Source organism: Rhineura floridana, chromosome 4, assembly GCF_030035675.1.
Source record: "Rhineura floridana isolate rRhiFlo1 chromosome 4, rRhiFlo1.hap2, whole genome shotgun sequence".
NCBI lineage: Eukaryota > Metazoa > Chordata > Lepidosauria > Squamata > Rhineuridae > Rhineura > Rhineura floridana.
This window is the reverse complement of record NC_084483.1, coordinates 80,197,857-80,222,498: the sequence shown is the minus strand read 5'-3', so window position 1 is coordinate 80,222,498 and position 24,642 is coordinate 80,197,857. Positions and strand designations below refer to the sequence as shown.

The following is a 24,642-nucleotide window of genomic DNA, read 5'->3' as shown; positions in this document are numbered from 1 at the left end:
AGTCAGCAGTGTGCTCTTACTTTCCCTTAATTGCATGGCTATCTTTTTACACTCAGAGTACATGAAAGGGGGTTTAATTCTAACTCAAAAGCTTTCAACTTGCTAGTGACTCAAATTTTAATAAACAATACCTTATAATTTTGTGAGTATTTAGCCAATATACTGCATATTAAAAAAAAGTCAGGCTCCAATGTACACTTAATGTATTTTTTAATCTGCCGCGCTATGTGCATTGATGATGCTTAATAAATAAATAAATAAATACTCCAAAGAAATTATCCCATTTACATTGCATACTTCCATGGTAGTTTTAACTGCTTTGCTTTTAGGCAGTTTTCTTCCAGTTATTGACTCTTACCAATAGATTGTGGATTTGAATAGAAGAAAATCCTACTTCCTTCACTGATTTGACTCCGTAATAAAATAATGTAAGTTGACAGTAGTGAGGCAAATCTCAGGGGACCTGAATAATTATAGACTATGTACAGCCTAATTAGTTATATTGGTAATATTTAATAAACGGCACACCGACCTACAATGGTGATAACACCACACTGAACTGTGCTTGGTGTATATGCTGGTTCTTTTGCAATGGTTTCCAATATGCTAATCTAAAAAAGGTGTTTTACTCATGCACTGACAGAATATGCTTAAATGTTTTTTCTTTCTTTGGTGGGGAATCTATGCTACTGTATCTTTTTTACAAAGTAGATGCAATGAAGAGCCTAAGAATTTGCATAGATTTGTTATACATTTTAAATGTTATCTTGATTAAAGCAGCACATTTTATGCCACTTAAGCAGCCACCAGAGTGGCTCAGTGATATGCATCCTATTTTTTTCTCACCCCCCCGTTCCAATTTCATCTAAATTGCCACTGCTCCATTTTTCACATGTCACTGAGCATGTATACACGAGGTATGTCTGGATATACTCCATCAAGTATTGGCTTCAGCATAAGCCCCCATTCAATACAATAGGGGTGTTACATAGCACATCTATGATTCAATGGTACAGGGCCCATTGAAATGAAATAAACCTTGTGTAACACACCACTGCTTACTGTTTTCACACAATTTGTCAGAGAGAGAGAAAGTGGTTATTTTAAAGTTATTCCAATAAAATGAAGCAATAAATAATGCTTCTAGGCTATACTGAAATAACAGACAACAAATGAAGGCTCAGGTGTACAATTACCCCAATCTAGCTTCTCTTTGTAGGAAAATTCTGATATCTGCAACCATCCCTAAGGCTTTCCCATTTATTTAAATGGAGTGAACCAATGTATGTACAGTAGGGCCCCACTTTACAGCGCTTCACTTTACAGCGCTTCATTAATGTGGCAGTCTCAATTAGACGCAATTAGACTAAAGCCCCATTCATACAGTGCTTGTTCCTCTTTTACGGCAGTTTTCAGGTGTCGTGAGCCACTCTATTCAATGAGTTTCACTTTTCGGCGGGGGTCCAGAACGTAACCCGCCATATGAGTGGGGCCCTACTGTATAGATCTTTTTTTGCTGAAATGAATGGGGAAGTATACATGCTTTACTTGTTTGTATATGCTTTTAGATGCTTTTACACTGCAGTTTTATTGGTTTTAGCTTGCATTTGTTTTAATCATATTGTTTGTTTTTATATTGTATGCCACTTAGAGATTCTTAAATATTAAGCAGTTTGTAAATACTTTAAAATAAAATAAAATAAAAAGTGGTTTCTCTCTGTTTATCATTTTTCCAATCTCACGGTTCAGTTCACCACATTTCTGCATCATTGTGTGATTTTTTCAAAAAAAAGTGTCAGCATCTTAGTGTGTATTTATCCTAATTGCACATATTTGTATACAATTTTTTACAATTCACACATTTTGCAAGTAATGTTCCCTATAATTCATTTTTATGTGTTATTTTCACTAATATAAACATTTTGTGCAGTCTTCCCCTTATGTATGTGCACCGCAAAATTTGGAGAACTACACATTTTGAAGTATTGCTGTGCTTCAGTTTATGTATTGTTTCAGGAAGTGCAAATAAGGTAGGTTTGCATTAAATTGTTAACCAAACCAAATATCTCCTCCAGCCCAAGCTATTCGACACTATCTCCTAGCATACTGGAACTAAAAAAAGCAGCAGTAATTCTAAGGAGAACTACCAAGAGATATACATAATTAGGTCACATTAGGGATGGAATCCTCTCCTTTTTTATGTCTCATTTTTAAGTATGGCTCCTGCTGGTCACTAACAATCCAATTCCTTTTTCCTCCGATAAAAACTGAAACATGTTGCTTGCATAAGTATTCAACCCCTACACATTAACATTTGATAGAGCCACCTTTTGCCGCAATAATAGTTTTAAGTCTTTTGGGGTAGGTATGTATCAGCTTTTGCACACAGTGTTGGAGGGATTTTGGCCCATTCTTCTTGGCAGATTTGCTCCAGGTCGTTCAGGTTTGTTGGGCGTCGCTTGTGGACTGCAATTTTCAAACAGCACCCACAGATTCTCAATGAGATTGAGATCAGGACTTTGACTGGGCCACTGTAGGACATTCACCTTTTTGTTCTTGAGCCACTCCAGTGTTGCTTTGGCCTTATGCTTGGGATCACTGTCCTACTGAAAAGTGAATTTCCTCCCAAGCTTCAGTTTTTTAGTAGACTGAAGCAGGTTTTCTTGCAGTGTTTTCCTGTATTTTGCTCCATCCATTCTTCCTTCAATTTTAACAGCATCCCCACAGCATGATGCTGCCACCACCATACTTCACTGTAGAGATGGTATGTCTTGAGGCATGGACAGTGTTAGATTTGCAACACACATAGAGCTTTGAGTTTTGGCTAAAAAACTATTATTTTGGTCTCATCTAACCACAAAACCTTTTCCCACATCGCAGCTGGGGCACTCTCATGCTTTCTGCCAAACTCCAGACGTGCTTTCAGATGGTACTTTTTGAGTCACAGCTTCTTTCTTGCAACTCTCCCATACAAGACAGTGTTATGCAGAGCTCTTGATATGGCTGATGGTGCACCATTACTCCTCTCCCAGCCACTGAACTCTGCAGTTCCTTCAAAGTGATTGTTGGCCTCTCTGTGGCTTCTCTCACAAGTCTCCTTCTTGTTTGAGCGCTGAGTTTCGAGGGATGACCTTTTCTTGGCAGTGCCTGGGGTGTGTGGTGCAGCTTCCACTTCCTGATTATTGATCCAACTGTACTCACTGGGATATCCAAACACTTGGATATTTTGTACCCTTTTCCTAATCTATGCTTTTGTATTACATTACCTCTCACTTCTGTAGAATGCTCTTTGGTCTTCATTTTCCTTCAGATCCACAGCCGGACCAATGATTCTTCAACAGTGGAGATTTTATTCTGGCAGTGTGACAGCAACTTTAATGGTTCACAGGTGGAGGCCAATGGTAAGGTAATTGTGTCCTCTATAGGGCAGTTTCTTTCACCTGTGTAAACTGGGAGCTTCCACAGCACAGGGGTTGAATACTTATGCAAGCAACGTGTTTCAATTTTTTATGTTTCTTACAAACTTTTCCCAACATAAAACCAATGTCACCTTGAAAAATGGAAATGGACTGCCTTCAAGTCGATTCCGACTTATGGTGATCCTATGATTAGGGTTTTCATGGTAAGCAGTATTCAGAGGTGGTTTACCATTGCCTTCCTCTTAGGCTGAGAGGCATTGATACCTCCCCCACTGATCACGTCTCCTGATTTCAAATTTCCCATAATGTGATGCTATCTCAGAGGTATTGCAGCTTCAGAAATTTTAAATGGCAACTGCCCATTGTCACTAAGCACCACTCTGGAAACAGGCCTAATTGTTGGCAGTGCCATGGGGCAGCAATGATGCCAATGCTGGAGGGTGACCATCAGCAGCATTATGCCAAGGGCCCATTCAAGCCTGAAGCCAGCCCCGAATTTAACAAACATAAATGTTCAATAAACTGAATGTTCATTTTTGACAAAGCAATGACAAAAATACAAAAGTGTCAATAAATTGTGAAATGTTTTTAAAAGGAATTTCTATTCTGCCAATATGATCTTGGGTGTCATTAGTAGTACATGTACGAAAATGAAGTTGCCTGGCTGTGACATCTGCTCTGGCAATAGTACGTCTTATAAATAATGGTGGTGAATGGAAAAAGCTCCCACTCAAAAATCCCAGTGTCATTTTGAGTCTGGTTCACCTTTGAACTGGGCTGAGCTCAAAATTGCGTTTGCACCCTGCCCTTGGCTGCTATCAGCCCTCCCTCAAGCTGCTATGAGCTGTTGAGGAAGGAAGACAAAGTAAACAGGTAAGCAAGCTACAGCACCCAGAAGGCCTGTTCTTAGATGGAAATTTACATGTGGAACATTTGCAGTTAGAAAACAAGCCCAATAATCACCCCTCAGGAAATGATACACCTGCACGGAAGGGAAGTCTCCTTTCACCTAGATAACCTATTTTGTTTCTTCAGTGCATAGTAAGGCTTTCCCTGATATATTTATTTATTTATTGCTTAGAGAGGTGGGAGTCGGACTGTTAACTAATTAGGCTTTTCACATGTGCATGTTGTATACTTGAAAAGCCCATATGCTTCCCCCCCCGTGAAATGGGATATGGGGGGCATAACACATTACTACTTATGACACACTCATGTTTATCTTGGGACACAGTTTTGTGTGTGCAATGGCAGCAAAAAATAACTAATTTTCAGGATTCATTGCATCTACTGCAACTTGCAGCATAAAAGGCAAGACATGGGGCAAAAGCCTTCTGTGACTTTAGCATATGAAAGGTAAGTAAACCAAGGGCATCAAGCAATAAGTGGTGCCATGTGAATTCAGAAGAGAACATTGGGCACTAGTGTGCTTTGGACTCTGGAGCCTGGGTCTAAAAGCAATAGTTCAGGAGTTGGGGGAAATGCTGTATGAAAAGCAATGAGGACCTAAGCATCAGACCACTGCAGTGTCAGCATAGAGGCTGTGATTTCTGTTGCTTAGTTCCATCCGAGGCACCCAGAGATTAGCTAGGATATTCTGCTGTGTGAGCCTGAGCTTGAAGGATGACAACCAGGTGGTCCACTCTCAGTTTAACTCCTCCCCACCTTCTTCTGGTCCGTCAGTTTGTCTTTCTTATAGCACTTTAATTATTCTTCTCTTTTATGTTAGAGATGTTTATTTCTTTCCTTTTCTGATTATATGGTTTGCCACATCTTTTTTTTCCTTTCAAATCGAAAAACCAGTCCCTGTGATCCATCCCCTCCAAATGTAAAGGTCAGATTATACACAAAATAATGTGCCAGCAGATGGTAAAGAACTAGATTATAATTTTAGGGAAGTGATTATAAAATATCATGAGATCCTACTCTAATGTTCCTGGACCATTAGCAAGGCTTTGAATTTACCCACAAATGTACCCCAAACAGAAGAATAATATTTCCATTTTACTCAATGTTTTATTGCTTCAGCCAAGAGCTATAACATTCATCTTAAAATATCTAGTGTAATCCTATATATGCACGGCAGCCCCTGTAACCAGCCTTCCTTGTTACAGCCTTTCTTGTTAGGTGGGACATCCATATTTCTAGGAGGGGTACCACATTCTAGTTTTAGCATTTGGAGGGAAAAGGTGCATAGTGCCAGCCAATCCCCCCCTCTCACTGGTGGAGAGGATGCGAGGGCCAAGCCAGGGGGAAGGGAATGGCAGTGACCTTCCCATCTCTCATCCTTCATCAAGAAAGTGTATTAACTTACATGAATTAAATTTAATCTGTTGAATTGTCTCACCCTTTTTTGAGAGATCCCCAGGAACACCAGACTCAAAAGCTCAACTTTGCCTATAGCTACAGTCCCCTTTTACCTGTGTTCTGTTCCTGTGTTCTGATTCTTCATGAACTGAGCTACTTTGGTAAAGACAGTGAGCTTAGCTTTGATGCTGCATCTCAGTTTTAGATTCCGCCTAAAAAAGAAACTTGTCCATACTACAAGTTTAGGGAAGGGAAGAGAGAAAGTAAATACTACAGGTTGCTTTTGTTAACTCCTCCTTGAGAGTCTCTGATTCTAGTCCTCTTCCTGGCCTTAAGATTTTCCTTCCTGTTGAACAATCAAGGGAAAACGTTTTAACTAGCTGATATATCAGGATGAACTAAGCAACTGGAAACTAATTGTGGAAAGCAATTGGATTTTTTTCTGGTTGATGGGTTGATTTTTCTTCACAGAAATCCTGAAAAGGCCTAATGCTGAGCTGCACATATTGAGGAAACAGAAATTTGGCCTGAGTTACAGCTTAGGTGTTCAGCCAGCCAGCCAGCTAGCTAACTGGTTTACACAGCAATATTTTTATTCCTCTAGGGCTGTTTTCATCCTTTGCGATCAAGCAATCAAGAAAAAAGAGGGGGGAAATAGCCACTATGATTGTGAATATAGTGAGTGCTTCAAAAGAGTAAAGGGTAGCCATTTTTTCAGATCACTTTAAGTTATCTCTGTATTTCACCTTTTAGCAATAAGCACTCAATCCTGCTCTGCTCATCATAACTGCAGAATAAACAAACTCTTACTTCTTATTGCAGGCAAACCAACATGCTTCTTTAATGCTGGCTGGGTAGATAGCATAACTGAAAATGAAAAGCAGAACGAAGGAAAGGCCAAGAGGTGGAGTCTGACTCAAGCCCATAATACAAAGTTCTAATATTGAACTCTTCAGGGGTTTTGTTATAGTCTGTTTTTTTCCAGGATCACTTCAGTAATTAGAGGGTGATTGTGATAATGAAAAATCCATTCTCAGTCAGGAAAAGTCTTGAGAGAGAAGGCTTTTGAGGGCTCTTCCAGGCGAAGCTTTTGTTGGGAACACACCCTGCCTTATTCACTGAATTTTTCAGAGGGTTCTATTCTTCAATTGCCCGTTCTTAAAACGAGCTGTCATTCTTTAAATGGAGGCTGTTATTGTCTGTCATGTCACAAACTGAAAAGACAATTTCAAAAAAAAAATCCGGGGGTGGGGGCAAAGCACAGCTCAGGGGGACAACACTCCCATTCCTCCCCCCCGATACAAGCCTAAAGCAGGATGTAGTGGAGGCTACACACGAGTGTGCGTACAGGATTGCAGCCATAATAAAATGTTAGCAAATACATGCTAAGAAAAAATTCAATCAGCATTCTGGCTGCAAATACTCATAGTGGGTGTAGCGTATGGGTGGGGAACCTATGGCTCTCCAAGTGTTGCTGGACTACCACTCCTACCATCCCAGACCATGGACTAGGCTGGTTGGGCCACATATTAGATACCTCTGGTGTAGACAGAAGGCTGAAAGGAAGATTTTGTACTGGTGGTTAAAATACTATTAAATACTTCTCAAATATTTTTACTGTGGAAGTCAATTCAACCTCTAGGACAATGAGGGCAGGATAACCACATGACTGTACAGAACCATCAGTGCCACGAAGGCATCCAGGAACTCTGTAGCAGACCAAAGTTTGGTGAGGACCCCCTCGACCCTGCATATGCATTATATTAAGAGAAATGATAGTTGGGATGTTTTCCCAAATAAGGTTTCTGTAATTCACCTTTGAGCCTTTTGCACACTGTGAATATGAATGCCTAAGAATTTTTAATGCAGATTAGAAACAGGTTTTTTTTATCATTCAAACATGCATTCTGGTCAAAGGAGGTTTTAGAAACCAATTTTAACAGCATAACTTTAAATTCCATGTGTGGCAAAGCTTGGGACACTGGAGAATTCTGATGGAAATTGCTGCAGTTCGTGTTTTCTTCTGTGGTCAGGAATGGGAATCAGTCATTGCTATGGACATAATACATCTCAACTTCAGCAAAGCTTTTGACAAAGTGCCCCATGATATTCTGGTTAGCAAGCTAGTTAAATGTGGCCTGGATGGAACAACTATCAGGTGGATCCACAGTTGGCTAGAGAATTGTACTCAAAGAGTTCTTGTCAATGGTTCCTTCTCAAACTGTGGGGAGGTAATGAGTGGGGTACCGCAAGGCTCGGTCCTGGGCCCAGTGCTTTCCAGCATTTTTATTAATGACTTGGATGAGGAGGTGCAGGAAATGCTTATCAAATTTGCAGATGATATGAAATTGGGAGGGATGGCTAATACCTTGGAAGACACAAACAACTCAAAGGGATCTTGACAGGGTGGAACATTGGGCTTAAAACAACAGAATGAAATTTAACAGGGATAATGTCATGGCCCCGTCAGAGGACTCCTCAGATGAGGACGACTCGGGAGTAACAGCAGCAGACCCAGGAGCAGCAGACTCAGAAGGAGACATGGAGGAGCCTCCTGAGAATCCAGCTCTTTCTCCCCCTCAGCTGCAGAGCACCCCAGATACAGCAGAGGCCCTGCAGCCAGACATAGCCAGTGCACAGGATACTCCCCCCTCACCTGCAGAATGTAGACAGCAGAAGGTCAGGCAGAAGAGGGGCAGGCCTGTCTCCTTAAGGCCCAAACGCTGAAGGCTCACACCTGCTGTCAACCCTGCTCTTTATAAGGCACACCCTGGCTGCAGCTTGTTGCTGACTGCAATGTCAGGCGTGGCTTGCGTGTTCCTAGTTTCCTGGCAACCTCTTTTGGACTGACCCCTTGGCACTTGATCCCGGACCTCTACTGACCTCGCTTCTGGACTCCTGACTCGGCAAGTACGTTTCGGACAGGCCTGGCCCTTATCAGATCCCCTCCTCCTAGACCTGGCAGATTTATGGCCAGACTGGCGGCTAAGGACTTTGCTTCCCTGCCAACCACCCAGGAATTTCCAGCCCCCACCGGCACTGCTGACGCAGTGTAGAGCTGACAGATAAGTGCAAAGTTCTACAACTAGGAAAAAGAAACCAAATGCACAGATATAAGATAGCAGACACTTGGCTCAGCAATACTACATGCGAGAGGGATCTTGGGATTGTTGATGAGCCAACAGCGTGACATAGCTGCAAAAAAGGCAAATGCTATTTTAGGCTTCATTAACAGAAGTATAGTTTCCAAATCACATGAAGTACTCTATTTGACATTGGTTAGGCCTCACCTTGAGTACTGCATCCAATTCTGGACACTGCACTTTAAGGAGGATGCAGACAAATTGGAAAGAGTTCAGAGGAGGACAACAAGGATGATCAGGGGACTGGAAACAAAGCCCTGTGAGGAGAGATTGAAAGAAATGGGCATGTTAGCCTTGGGAAGAGAAGACTGAGGAGAGATAGGATAGCACTCTTCAAGTACTTGAAAAGTTGCCACACACAGGAGGGCCAGGATCTCTTCTCGGTCGTCTCAGAGTGCAGGACATGGAATAATGGGCTCAAGTTACAGGAAGCCAAATTTCCACTGGACATCAGGAAAAACTTCCTAACTGGTAAAGTGGTATGACAATGGAACCAATGACCTAGGGAGGTGGTGTGCTCTCCAACACTGGAGGCATTCAAGAGGCAGCTAGCTGAACAGACACTTGTTGGGTATGCTTTTATTTGGATTCCTGCATTGAGCAGGGGATTGGACTTGATGGCCTTATAGGCCACTTCCATCTCTACAATTCTATGATTCTATGAATATGGTTGCTATTTGTTCACATTCTTCTCGTTAGGTTCACAAATGATAAGTAATTAATGACTTTGAAAAACTGTTCTGATATTTTCTATATACTGAAATGAATATACGTTATGTAGGTTATTAAATAGTTACCTAAGTTATACTAAATAGCAGACAGCAAGATGGATAACATAGTATTTGGTAAAATCCAAACTGCAGTGAAATTGAAACAGCACTGATTGTGAAAAATGCAAGTCAGAATGGAAAGAGCTGTATGCCTATTATCAAAATTAAGAGAGTTCTAAAAATGGCAGAAAACAAATAATCATTATTGAAAATTTGGATCCTAGTACCGTATCGAACACAAAATCATATTTTTTTCTTTCTTTAAATTAGTGTAACAATTTACTTGGTAAACAAAACAAAACAAAACAAAAAGAACAGTTCTCAACTATTTTTTTCTTCCTGTTTTTCACCTTAAAATGAAGGACTGCCTGTAAGTATAAGATTCCACATTGACAAGCATTACACAGCCCATTACACAGCCCATTACACAGCCTAGTTGCCAAGGATGTTTGAATGACTTTAGGGTATTTTGGGGGTGCTAAATCCAAAAATGACATTAGTTTTGCCGAATTGGCTCTAGTTTTTGAGATAATGGATACCCCTCAAATGACAATTGTACCCCAATACGACCTGTAGCTGCTGGCATATGCAGCACGGTTTGGTCTGTCTTTTTACTCTTGAACATTGTTTTACAAGTTTATCCACTGCATATAATATCATATTGATACCTTTTTTTTTTTGAAGACGAATATGAGTTCGTCATGAAGAGGCTGCTTAAACAATCCTAATGCATTCTGCTACAGTAGGGCCCCGCTTATATGGCGCATTCTGTTCCGGACCCCCGCCGTAAAGCGGAAAACACCATAAAGCGAAATCCCATTGACTTTAATGGGGCACGTCATGCAAAAATGCTGCAAAAATGCCGCAAAAGCTGCAAAATCGGCTTCAAAATTGAAAATGAAAGCCGCCGCATTAGCGGAACGCTGGGAAGCAGAGTGCCGGAAAGCGGGGCCCTACTGTACATTTGTGGCAAATACACTCTGCAAAAACAAAGAAAAAACATCACTGACTTTGTAAAACAAGCATATCTTGCTTATTTTGGAGTGAAGCTTGGGCTCCCCATAAGGTTTGCAAAACCTGTGTAGAGTGCCTATGACAGTGGAAAAATGGAGAAAGGAAACGTTTAAACTTTGGTGTGCCTATGGTGTGGAGAGAGCTGCAAATTCATCACGATGATTGTTATTTTTGTGTTGTGAATGTGAAAGGCTTCAATCGCTACAAGAAACATAAGTGGGAGTATCCTGATTTGGACTCAGCAAGGCGACCTATGCCACACAGCTAAGACGTTCCCATACCAGTGTTTACCTCACTGCCTGACCTTCCATTCTCAGATGTTGAAGAAATGCTGGACGTGGAGTGTAGCACAGGTGGTAGCCCTGGAAGTGGATATGAAGAAGCTTTTCAACACCTGAGCAGTTCTCCCAAAAAGAACTCAATGATCTGATATGAGACCTCAGTCTGTCAAAGCAAGCATCTGAACTTTTAGCATCCAGGCTAATGGAAAAGAACTGTCTACAGCCGGAAGCTAACATAACAGCTTACCGGACAAGAGAGGAGGGACTTTTTCCATACTTCAGCCAAGATGAAGAACTTGTACACTGCAATAACATTCCTGGACTTCTTCTCCAAATGGGACTACCGGAATATCGACCAGAAGATTGGCGGCTTTTCATAGACAGCTCCACCAGAAGCTTGAAATATGTTTTATTGCACAATGGTAACCGCTATGCATCTCTTCCAATTGCTCACTCAACAAAACTTAAGAATATGAAAATATCAAAATGGTCTTGCAGAAGCTCTGCTATCATGAGCACCAGTGGTCTATTTGTGTTGATCTAAACATGGTGAACTTCTTGCTTGGGCAGCAAAGTGGATACACGAAGTACCCTTGTTTCATCTGCTTGTGGGATAGTAGGGCAAAGCGAGATCATTGGGAAAAAGTGACATGGCCTTCAAGGGAACACATGACTGTAGGTGCAGCGAACATCATTAACAAGCCATTGGTTGACAGAGAAAAAATCATTCTCCCACCACTCCATATCAAGCTTGGACTGATGAAGCAATTTGTTAAGGCCTTGGACGAAGATGGTGATTGCTGCAAATACATTTGTAGATCGTTCCTTGGACTGACTATGGAAAAACTAAAAGCAGTTGTCAAGAACTTCTTGGGTAACCACAAAGCAGACAATTATGAAGAATTGGTGCAAAACATGCTCGCTAACTTTAAACAATTGGGTACTAATATGAGCATAAAGGTACACTATCTCCATAGCCACTTAGACAGATTTCCGGATAATCTTGGTGATTTTAGTGAGGAACAAGGGGAGAGGTTCCATCAGGATATAAAGGTGATGGAGGAAAGGTATCAAGGCAGATGGGACAGACACATGATGGCAGACTACTGCTGGAGCCTCCAACGTGATTGCCCTGATGCCCCACATAAAAGAAAATCGTACACACAGCATTTTTCTATGCATTAATTGTGATTATCTGAATCAGCTTACTTTGTTTTAATGTTATTTATTTTATTTATTTTATTTAATTTAATTTATATACCGCCCTAAGCCCGAAGGCTCTCTGGGCGGTGTACATAAAAGGTAAAAGCAGGCACAATATATAAATACAATAAATATAATAACTCAAAAAACAAAAACACACAAACAATACGAGAACCAAACAACATCCAGAATACAACATAGTAATAAAATACTGTAAAAATACACTTTAAAATGCCTGGGAGTATAAAAAGGTTTTCACCTGGCGCCGAAAAGATAGCAGCATCGGCGCCAGGCGCACCTCATCGGGAAGACCATTCCACAGTTCGGGAGCCACAACCGAAAAGGCCCTATTTCTAGTCACCATCCTCCGAGCTTCTTGATGGGATGGTACTCGGAGGAGGGCCTTAGATGTTGAGCGCAGTGTATGGGTAGTTTCATATTGGGAGAGGCGCTCCACCAGGTATTGCGGTCCCATGCTGTGTAAGGCTTTATAGGTCAAAACCAGCACTTTGAATTTAGCCCGGAAACAAATAGGAAGCCAGTGCAGATGGACCAAAACAGGTGTTATATGAGCGGACCTTCTGGTCCGCGTCAACAATCTGGCCGCTGCATTCTGGACTAACTGTAGTTTCCGAACTATCTTCAAGGGCAGCCCAACGTAGAGCGCATTGCAGTAGTCCAATCTAGAAGTTACCAGAGCATGAACGACTGAGGCGAGGTCGTCACTGTCCAGATAGGGACGTAGCTGGGCTACCAATCGGAGATGGTAGAAAGCATTCCGTGCCACTGAGGCTACCTGAGCCTCAAGAGACAGGGAAGGGTCGAAAAGAACTCCCAAGCTACGAACCTGTACTTTCAAGGGGAGTGTAACCCCATCTAGAACAGGGTGAACATCCACCATCTGGGCAGAGAAGGCACTCACTAACAGCGTCTCGGTCTTGTCTGGATTAAGTTTCAGTCTGTTAGCTCCCATCCAATCCATTATCGCGGCCAGGCAATGGTTTAGTACGTTAACAGCCTCACCTGAGGAAGATGCAAAGGAGAAATAGAGTTGCGTGTTATCAGCGTACTGGTGACAACGCACTCCAAAACTCCTGATGACTGCACCCAGCGGCTTCATATAGATGTTGAAAAGCATGGGGGACAGTACCGATCCCTGTGGGACTCCACAATGGAGAGTCCAGGGTGTCGAGCAGTGTTCCTCAAGCACTACCTTCTGTTGACGACCCACCAAGTAGGAGCGGAGCCACTGCCAAGCAATACCCCCAACTCCCAACTCCGTGAGCCTTCCCAGAAGGATACCATGGTCGATGGTATCAAAAGCAGCTGAGAGATCAAGGAGAATCAACAGGGTCACAATCCCCCTGTCCCTCTCCCGACAAAGGTCATCATACAGGGCGACCAAGGCTGTTTCGGTACCAAACCCAGGCCTAAAACCGGATTGAAACGGATCAAGATAATCAGTGTCATCCAAGAGTCCCTGGAGCTGGCCGGCCACCACCCATTCCAGAACCTTGCCCAGGAACGGAACATTCACCACAGGTCTATAGTTGTTCAAGTTATCTGGGTCCAAGGAGGGTTTCTTCAGGAGCGGTCTCACTACCGCCGCTTTTAGGCAGTCAGGGACCACACCCTCTCGCAAAGAGGCATTGATTACCTCCTTGGCCCAGCCGGCGGTTCTGGTCCTGCCAGCTTTCACCAGCCAAGAGGGGCAAGGATCCAGCACAGACGTGGTCACCCGCACCAGTCCAAGGATCTTGTCAACATCCTCAAGCTGCACCAGCTGAAACTCATCCAATAAATGAGGACAAGACCGTGGTCTGGATGCTTCATTGAATCCAACTGCTATAATATTGGAGTCTAAGTCCCGACGAATGCAAGCGATCTTAGTTTGGAAGTGTCCAGCGAACTCATCACAACGGGCTACAGATGAATCTATAATATCCCGAGGGCCAAGATGTAAAAGCCCTTGTACAGTTTTAAAAAGCTCCGCTGGGCGGGAGAGTGATGCCTTAATACTGACAGCAAAATATCTCTTTTTTGCTGCCCTCACCGCTGCTGTATATCGCTTAGAGCAGGCACTTACCAAGGCATAATTGCATTTGTCAGGAGTGTGCCTCCATCTGCACTCAAGCCTCCTCCTCTCTTGCTTCATCACTCTCAGCTCCGAGGTATACCATGGGGCTGCATGAGCTCTACATAGGAGGGGGCGCATGGGAGCGATCGTGTCAACCGCCCGGGTCATCTCCGTATTCCACAGTTCAACTAGGGCTTCAACAGGAGCGCCAGTCTTCTCAGTCGGAAAATCCCCTAGAGCCCTTTGGAAACCCTCAGGATCCATTAGTCTCCGGGGGCGGACCAATTTAATAGGTCCCCCACCCTTGCAGAGGGAAAGGGTCGCCGTAAGCCTAAACCTCAGCAAGCGGTGATCTGTCCATGACAATGGGGTAGATGAAAAATCCCCAACCTCCAGATCACCATCTACCTGCCCAGTGGCGAAGATCAAATCAAGGGTATGTCCCGACACATGCGTCGGGCCAGTAACAAACTGAGACAGCCCCATGGTTGTCATGGACACCATGAAGTCCTGAGCCGCCCCAGATAAAGCAGTCTCGGCATGAACGTTGAAGTCCCCCAGTACCAACAGTCTAGGGGACTGCAACAATATCTCCGAGCCTACCTCTGTCAGCTCAGTTAGGGAATTTGTTGAGCAGCAGGGCGGGCGGTACACCAACAAAATTCCCAACCTGTCTCTCTGGCCCAGCGCAAGGTGGAGACACTCCAAACCAGTCGTCACCTGTACAGGGTGCTTGGAGAGTGAGAAAGAACTCCTATAGACCACGGCAACCCCACCTCCCCGACCTTCGGCTCTACCATAATGCTGAACCATGTACCCAGGTGAGCAAAGCTGGGAAAGAGCAACTCCTCCCATATCACCCACCCAAGTCTCGGTTATACACGCCAGGTCAGCCGCCTCCTCCACAATTAAATCATAAACAAGGGAGATCTTATGTTGTACCGACCTGGCATTTAACAACAGCATATGGAGATCCGAAGGCTGACTGATAGGACAACCAGCAGTCCTGGGGATGTGAGGAGAACCGGAACAGGTCACAGACACTACTTGTCTGGGACGAGTTCCCCTTACCTGGCAAGTTCTCCTCACAACACCATACCTCCCATTACCCGTCACTACGCTAATTGGGGCCCCCGAAGGTCTCCCCGGTTGATGTATAATACACTCTCCCAGGCACATATTAAAACAGATAAAAGCACCAATACACACACACCTGATCACATTCATACCAAATAACAAATAATACCAAAAATTTATATCAAAATACACACACATACACACACTTAATCAATAATACAATACAATAAACATACACTCAATACACTCAAACAATATTAAACTACAACACAATTCCAAGTAAAGACTCACATATAGTAACAATTCAATCATTCACAAAACAGAAACACATTCAAAGCTATTTATTACATCCAGGTGGCAGCAATGAGTTAAAAATGTTGCAAACTCAGAGCCGCAACTATATTAACAACACTGGCCATTCTTAAAAGGACGCAATAACAGCAACAATCACACAGTCATTCACACCACACTAATCCATACACACAAAAAACAGCAGCCAGCGATGAAATTGTTCCTCTCCAGCCAGGACAAGCAGCGTAGCAAAGTGCTGCAGTAGCAGCAACAGGCGTACTGGGCGCCCCAACAACGTCCGAACCAGGGCACAGACAGGCAAACAGCAGCACACCAGCTTCTTCCTCTCTTGCACGATGACAATATCAAGGCCACAACGACAGCACCAGGCAGTAACAATGGCCACACTCACACACAAGCTTTTGTACTGAATACAACGCCATTAGGTATTTCATGTGTTTACTTTTGTATGATTTGAGACAGTTTCCATGTCATTTGTGGGCAGGCTATGCCTGACCATTAAATTTTTTGAATTTGTTATGTTTTTCAATGGGGGCATCTATTATCTCAAAAATTAGAGCCAATCTAGCAAAACCGATGCCATATTCGGAATCAGCGACTCAAAGTTACCCTAAAATCGATCAAACATCATTGGCAATAAAATTAGTGTTGACCGTTATCTGGTACCTTAATGTGCCCACTCAACACCTCTCTATTAACTGTGTTTTAAGGCCTTCCTGTCCCTGTAGGGCAGTCTCTCTAAATAATTACCCTTTGATTGAGGAAGCAGATTCTCAGTTCATAAACTGTGGTTCCTGGACTTAAAACAATGATATTTGAACAGCAGAAGTATTTGTGCATCAATGCTTTGGAGAAATGACGTTATTGTGCCAGTTCATTTCTGACACAGGCACAACTTCGTTTCCTGATTAAAAAATACCTCCCAAGTAGCATTTTCACTTGTGGAGAATGCAATAATCACTGAGGGAGCAAATATCTGGCCCTCAGATGTCCAACTGGATCAACTCTATTTGGCAATAAAAGAAGCTGCGCTATTCTAGTATAAGTATACTAAACCTCTAATCTTCTACTGCAATTCCCCAAATACAGGATTCTCTAACTTTTTAACTATTGAAATGACTTTGGCAGAGCTGGTATAATAAAACCCATCATATTCTAATTTTCTGACAGCTTGATAGAAGCAGTGTTCTTAGTAGAGATAAAATGAAATGAAGCACTTTTTTTCCCACAGGAAAGTCTTTCACTCATATTCGTTGATGCCAACTAACCTTCACATCTGCTGTTTCCCCACAGGTCTCTAAAACTTGGCACGATAAGAACGAGAGTGCCTGATGAGGCATTTCCATTATAGCATTCTACTTCCTTTTCCAAACAAAAGGTAAGGGGCCATAATAAAATAGTTTGGGGGCAATATCTTCAAGAGAATGGTTGTGTGCAAATTTCCACAATTATTATGTGATCATCCCTCAAACGCAAAAAAAAAAAAAACCCACCAGTGTCTGTGGAGAGGGAAGGGGTTTAATTCCTTTGTGCTAATATAAAATTACAACTGCTTTTAATGCATATTAGATATATGTTAATTAAATAAAGGATCACTCTTATCTCTCAAGTGGGAAAGAAATCTATAATGAAATGCATAGAGCTGTAGCTGCACTATTTACAAATGAACTTGAAACTAACCACTACTGACAATATGTATACGTCAGTTGCAAAACTATGTTATGGTTCAGTGAAAAACTGCCCTGTATTTCCTAGCACCATTTTCTCTCTCTCTATATATATATGTATCGTTAAAGAAAATAAATAAGAAAAGAAATAAGACATGTAGAGTTTTTTTTTTAAAAAAGTTAAACATACTGTACAATATATAAGCAATGGGATGCAACTAACAATTTAAAAGATTGCCAAATCAAAAAGCAATCTGCAGTGAAAAAGAGCCAGTGAGCCAAATCCATTCCCCAGTTGTATATGGTGGCCCATGAACTGACTGCCAGACTGCAGAACCAAGGGACTGTTAGGCATCTAAGACAGGGGTTACATTTGACTCAGAGTGTCAGAAGTTCAGCAGCCCTGTTTCACCCAGCTTGACCAGAAGCAAGATCAAATAACATTAGGGCCTTATTAGATGTTTGCAGCCAAAGTGTCAGCTGGATGGTTTGAAACTATATGTGAAAGTCAGGCCTCTCCTCTCCTCCTCCTCTTTTCTGGACTTGACGTTATCTCAAGGTCTCCAAATCTGCAACAGAGTCTAGGCTTTTGATGTCCTTGGCCCTCTAAGCTCTGAGTCCTAGCTGTCTAAATCTTCCCTTGCCTTCCTACTCTCTTTCTATCAAAAGTGTGTAGCACCACTCGTGTTCTTCCCTTGAGAAATCTGTCAACTCTTTCTTCCTACCACTCCTTCATATGTCACAACATCACTCCTTATTATGTCCATTTTCAGACGAACACCTATTTTGCCCCATATCCTTTAGCCACTTTTAAAAAACTTTTCTCCTTAGCATTCCTTTCCTTTCAAGGCAGCTCCTGACCTTAAGTATTGTGGGGCTGTTTCAAAGTCTCCTTCTTAATTATCACCTTCCTTGAGCATTCTGTGCCATTCGCACCAGCTCAGCCAATCAGTGTCTATGGCCTCAAACACAAGATACCAATAAATGTCCAAGAAAATATCAACATCATCAATGCATTCAACGTGAAGGTCAAAAATATCAGCAACAATGTTTCAATTCATTTCCTCATTAAATTTTTATTTCTTATTTTAAAAATCCACATTTAAATGCACATTTTATCTCAAAATGCATATTCCTGAATGCATTTTCAAAAAAGAAAAAAGGAAAAATTCACAGTTCCAACACCACAACCCAATTCATGTTTACTCAGAAGCAAGCCTCGCTGAATTCCAGGGCACTTGCTCCCAGGTTAAAAATCTATAGGGCTTGCAGCCTAAAGTATCTTTTCTCAAAATTATGCATTTTTAAACACATTTTGAGAATTTTTTTAAAAGCCAATTATGGTATTGGAACATTCAAGTAGTCTGAAAACCAGTGTTGGAAACAAAGTTTCAGTCCACACATTTTAGTCCAGGATGTGTGGATCAGGTCATACCAGAACTCACAGACTGAATTATTCAAACATCCCTATGAAAAGGATATGACATGATATTAAAAAAACATTAATTGTAATAATGGTAACTGTAGTACAATAAACATTTAGGAAACAAGGCTATCCCTATTCCTACAAAGTAGATAAAAGTGACTGCCAGAGCTATTGAACTGTATCTCTGAATGTAAAGTTTGTTCATGCAAATCTGTGCATAACAATCAGGTTCCAACAATCATGCTTCCAACAAAACATGTGAACAGTATTGAATTAGTAGTGCATGCATCACAAACCTGCACCTGCCACCCTAATTTAATTTTTCTTTTCAAAAAATTACTGGTGAAACTTTAAAAAATGGTAAGCTACATCTGCCATGCTAGTGGAAGATAAATGCTATTTTTAATATGATCAAGTAAACTCAATTATGTGAGCAGATCAAAATACATGTACTAGATTCTCTTTCCATAGAGAATGGCTTACTATTGCCAGTGAAAATTATTTCATATGGAAATAATAAAAAGGTCTCTTGTGGATAGTTGTGACTCATTAAAGATATGAAACAAGGGTAGACATAGATAGGCAAGGTTTTCTAATGGACACAACTAAGCCAATACATTTTAATTGATGCATAGACATCTGAAGTGTGGGAACAAGTGACCATGATGGCAGTATATAAGGACATTTGATTTCCATTGTTAACACAGACATCTATATAGCCTTTACAGTGTACAAAGCAATTTCCAAGATTTACTACACAACCCTATGTATGTATCTCTCACTCATGGGGGATATGTCCCTTCCTCCACCATCCAACAGGAAAACAGGAAGTTATTCGCCCCATTCACATCTCTTGTTCCACTTTGCTGTATTGTTGGCAAATTCTCAGGATCAAATCCCCCTAAGTGTACATGATAAATCTCAGGAATGGGACGCCAATGAAAGCTGGCTTTCTCTGATTAGTGACTCCCCTTTGTACCTGACCAGCTCCGCTCCCAAGGGCCAGCAAAATACTGATTGGACCAATTGGGCCTAATTGGGCCCCACGCTTAGCAGGAGGCCCATGCTCGTGGGGGAATTGCACCGAGCTGAGCAGGGAGGCGCTGGAGCTCAGCTCTGATAAGGACCAGTTCTAAAGGGTGGCCCCTGGAGCTACAGGGGGCCCCTCAGCGGGCCCTCTGCTCCACTTCCACAATCCGAAGCAGCAGCCACGGGTCGGAGGGCAGGAGCTTCCGCCTGTCCTCCATTCCCTTACCCCACCTACCTGTCCCCTGCCTTTTAGCATTGCCCTTAATGAAGATGGCAGCTGCGGTTTCCCTAAGGTACTGAAGCCCCTGCCACCATCTTAGTTTATGGCAGAGATATGTGCATGTAGCACACACACGTGCCATTAACAAAGATGGTGGCAGAGGCTTCATCCCATTAGGGAAGCCACTGCCGGCATCTTGGTTAATGGCAATGGTAAAAGACAGGAAACAGGTAGGTGGGGGCATGGGGGGCTGCATGCACATGCACATGCCAGGGCCCAGGGCAAACGGATGTCCAAGGGCCCCACCATGCCTGGAGCCAGCACTGCTGACACGGAGCCCATCAACGGGCTACCCAATGGCACAGAGTGGGGAAGCCCCACCGCCACCGCTGCCTCCAGAACGCCCAGGTGGCTGAAGCATGGCAGGCGGGACCGGCAGCCTGGAGATGCCTCCCTTGGTGGTGGCTGGCCGCCCACCTTCTCCCCGGCAGCCCTTCTCCCCTCTGCCAGTGATGCCTGGTGGAAGCAGCAGCTCATCATACTCCTCTCCTCGCAATGCGGCCCCAGGCTCTCCTCCGAACGGGGTGTACCACATGTGGGTGGTGAAGGCGGAGGCAGGCAGGCTGGGTATCAGCATCAAGGGCGGTCGTGAGAACCACATGCCTGTCCTCATCTCGCGCATCTTCCTGGGGCTGGCGGCTGAGCGCTGCGGTGCGAGACGCCATCCTCTCCATCAACAGCATTGATCTCCAGGACACCATCCACAACCATGTTCTCCCAATCGTGCCCATCATGTGCAAATGCCGGCCCTGCCACTCCCCCACTTGAATCTCCAGGGTTAAAAAAAGTAATATTTTCTGTGGTTTTGATCTCTTTCTTGAATCTTTTGATTAGTAGCCTAAGACGACCCATGCTGTTTTGCATGTCAGCCAAAGCTGTCTTGTACGTTTATCTACTGTAGAATATATGTTTGCTCCCTTTTTAAAGCATCTTCCTATTTGTTCTTCTTTCTGATACTGATTTAAATAAGTCTGTACTTGTAATTTGAATTCTGGGGTTGGTTTGATTTCCCCCAGCTATGGGATCTGGTCTGCTCACATTGCCTGGTCTATTCACCCATGCTTAAAGCTCCCAATGAGGGGTGCTGAGAATTGCAGATTGGATTCTGGCTTTCTGTGACAAGGCAGGAGTCTAGAATAGCATTTTCCCCCTCTCAGATTCCTATAACTACCATAATTCTGTATTTCTTTCCTGCCAAGACCTAGATAGGTTAAAAGGGAAAGTGGTATTAGCGCTACCCAGATAGATAAATAATGAAATAATGAAAAAAGTCCCTCATGGCCTGTCTAACCTCACAGATTGGTGAAAGTAAACTAAATAACACTTACTTCTGAGTGACATGTATAGATTGCAGTGCCAATATATTATGTTCAATTGTGAAGAAAGTAAGTTTTAAGTTTTGAAAGAAGCAACTGACACACACACATACAGAGTAGTCAGTAGAACAGAGCACCGGCATGTTTTGGGGTGTTGTTGTTTTTAGCTGCTCATTGTAACCATTTTGTGCTGGCACTCACAAAACGTTTATCAAAGTATGAGTACCAGCATCTCATTTTAAACCCCACCCCCAAAAAGCTCTCTCTCTCTCTCTCTCTCTCCAAACAAACAAAATCACTATATAGCTTGGGATAAAGATCAATTATTAGAAACAACAAACAGAACAGCGGAAGTTTAGCTCTATATCGTGATCTAAAATTACAAGAATGACAGGAAGAATGTTCTAGGAAGAATTATAGTTGCTGTGGTAGTGATGGATTGGGTCGTCTAAAATCCTAACCTAACTTACCTGGAGCAACTCCAATTTACTGAAAAGACATGTTTAGGATTGCACTTTTCTGAGTGGCTACTATTACAGGTACTACTGTTTTGAGATTATAGCCATTAATAGAAGAATAGTCAGAAGCTAATGTTCAAACATTGGAGGGCATGGGGTTTCTTGCCTTTTTTCATTGTAAGGTTTTTTTTTTAAAAAAAAGAAGAAGCAAAAGAAGAAGCAGTTTAAAAAAGAATAGTTGGCAAAAGCATTTAACATGACATTTTAAAACAACAATCTACCTACATGAGTGAAAGAGTAATTTCAAATATAAATTACTGTAATGGCCCTGCCCAAGTATTGGCTTAAAATGTGTATAAAATATTGCTGAAAAAGCTTTCATTTGTTTAGCTTATAGCTTATTGATGCAAAGCTGCAAAGAGTAAAAAAGTTCTCCTTGTAAAAATGGGCTTCTTGCTCTCCTTCTAAGCAAAGCAATGTTTTACTATGAGGCACAGTACAAAGTGATAAGGAAGTCTAGGCAGTCAGCCAACACATGGGCCATATCAACAAGGAAGTCCCTTATATGGTGATGTTAAGCAAACTAGTGGTCAATACAAATCACATTAGGTGTGTCTGGCTATTGACCTGAGGAAATGGCAGGTGCAAAGTGCAACGAAAAAGTTATAGCTGATAAAGCCATGAAGATGCCCCCTTTTCTTTGATAAGAAAGTGTATAAAAGCTAAGCTTTAACAGCACTCATTAACCTCCACTCCGACTGGAGTGAGGTTTGAAGAGCATGCAGAGAACAATTCCATCTATTCATGACATCTGATGGGTGATGTATTATGGCATGTATTTCTGTGTACTTGTAACTTTGGCTCTGTAACAGAATTTACAGTTTAACTCAGTCTTTCATCTATTGTAACCTATTTTAAGTAAGATGTGCCTTCAAAATACTTTGATGTTAAATGGATATCCAGTAATTTCTTTCTTGCTGGTATGTATTCCTATTTTCAGTTTCTGCAATGTTGGTTAAAGCCACTTAGAATACATTTATTAGTTGTAGTGTGCAAGATATGAATAAACAGCATATATTATAAAGATTATTCTGCTGTCTGAAGTCTGACTCCCAAATAGAAAATTTCTGGTATATCCCAAGCCTCAAGAATCCTTGAGTGGGGTCTCTATCATACGCTTACCTGCTGACAATTGCTGTTGATAACCTGTGAGCTTAGGTGAATCAACGTTCAACATACAAGGACTCTGGGTAGATAAGGGTGAAGGGAGAAAGCAAGAACCCTTGACCCTGTGCGTTCATGAGAAGAGGGCTGGCTTTCCCGGTATCGTTACTAAATTGTCCTTCTGTGTTCATGCTATTTGCCATTTCCTACAACTTTTTCTCACCTTTTGTTTACACATACGGCTGTTATTACTTTATTCCAGCCTTTAATTATAGTAGATATATTTCTACAGCATATTGTTTGTTCCAATGAGTTTCAGCTTTCCCCATCTTTGGGGGTGGGAGGAATCCAAGATTTTTGCTTTGTAAATCTAGGGTACAATTGCCACACATGCAGTGTGTGCACGCACACACAGAATCCCATAGGTTCAGCAGACGGCCCCAATTCACTCTTCTCTCTGATACACAAAGCACATGTGGACAACCTGCAAAGGCATTATAGATACCTGCATCATGCAGAGAAGGAGGGCTAGATATGTGTTGATGTGGGTGCTTGCCTTAGATTGATTCAGAAATAATGTGATTGCTTTCTTGAAGAAAAAGAAGGAAAGAACTTGGATCATGTGCCATGCCAATCTAAGGTTGGCAAAATGACCTCTTCTTCCTGTTGTCCCTCTCTACCCCCCAAACACTCTTTCCTAGTAGTATGAGTAGTCCATGAGTAGAAGAGAGGGGAAAACTCTGCCATCCCTTCCCCACCTCTCTGTTGACCTGATACCAGCAGCAGCAGCGATGCATGGAGAGATGGGATGTCCTTTCTCTTCTCTGTTGTGCTGTGTAGCTGCACACCAGGAGAAAAAGAATGATGGCTCTTCAGATTTGTAGACTTGTAAATGGGAAAGAGAAGTAAGGGGAAATGGGAGACTGACAGGAATGGGGAACATTGATGAAGACAGAATCCTGGGATTCTTTTTCAGCTCAGAGCAGGCAGAGAAGAATTTGGGGACTTGCAAAGCCCCCCTTTTACAATTCCCCAGTTATTTTCAAATCAAATATTTTTCTCCAGTATATTTCACTATGAGAAGTATGCACATATATTCCATTCCCCATAATGCTCCTAATTTATTGCCTATACCAGCTATGGGGAACCTTAGGCCATTCAGATATTGCCAAACTACAATTTTCATCAGCCCCAGCAAGCATTGCCAATGGAGGCGAAAGATTCCCTACTTCTGGCCTATGGATGTTTCTGTGCTCGGAAAATGAGTGGGGAGGAAAACAGATCTATGAGAATCCACTTGTGGAAGTTCAACTACATGAGAAGGATTGATCCTTCAGTTAAAATCTCTTTCTGATACATATGGCTAAGTTTTCATCCCCAATATAGTGAATGAATTTATCCTGGAATAACAGATTTAATTTTTCTCTGAGCATGACATCTGTTTGATTGTAAAGAAGCAGAAAATTTTCTTCCAAATCACAGGTCATTTGTTAAACACTAATGCATCTTTCTGCCATTAAATTTTCTTGTTAATATTTCGTAGATGCTGGATGAGCCTATTAACCAAACATTCATGATAAACACACAAAATTTATCACAATATTCACATCATAAATTTTACTTACCACTTCTTGATCGTCAAAATATGCATTTCTACATCAGAAACAAATGTGAGTAATTCTTATCTTAACAAACCCTG

The 24,642-nt window shown here is 42.2% G+C and overlaps 1 protein-coding gene across 5 annotated transcripts in view; it reads right to left on the bottom strand.

The window, feature by feature from the left end:
• Nucleotides 1-24,642, bottom strand: part of GRIK2 (glutamate ionotropic receptor kainate type subunit 2) — a 614,747-nt gene that overhangs the window by 177,302 nt on the left and 412,803 nt on the right. The window contains exon 15 of one of the 5 annotated variants that reach the window (XR_009762209.1): nt 9,017-9,126. The exons of the other annotated variants lie outside the window; for them this stretch is intronic. The gene's annotated coding sequence lies outside the window, so the exon portion shown is untranslated. The remainder of the gene's footprint in view (nt 1-9,016; nt 9,127-24,642) is intronic. 5 annotated transcript variants of the gene reach the window in all.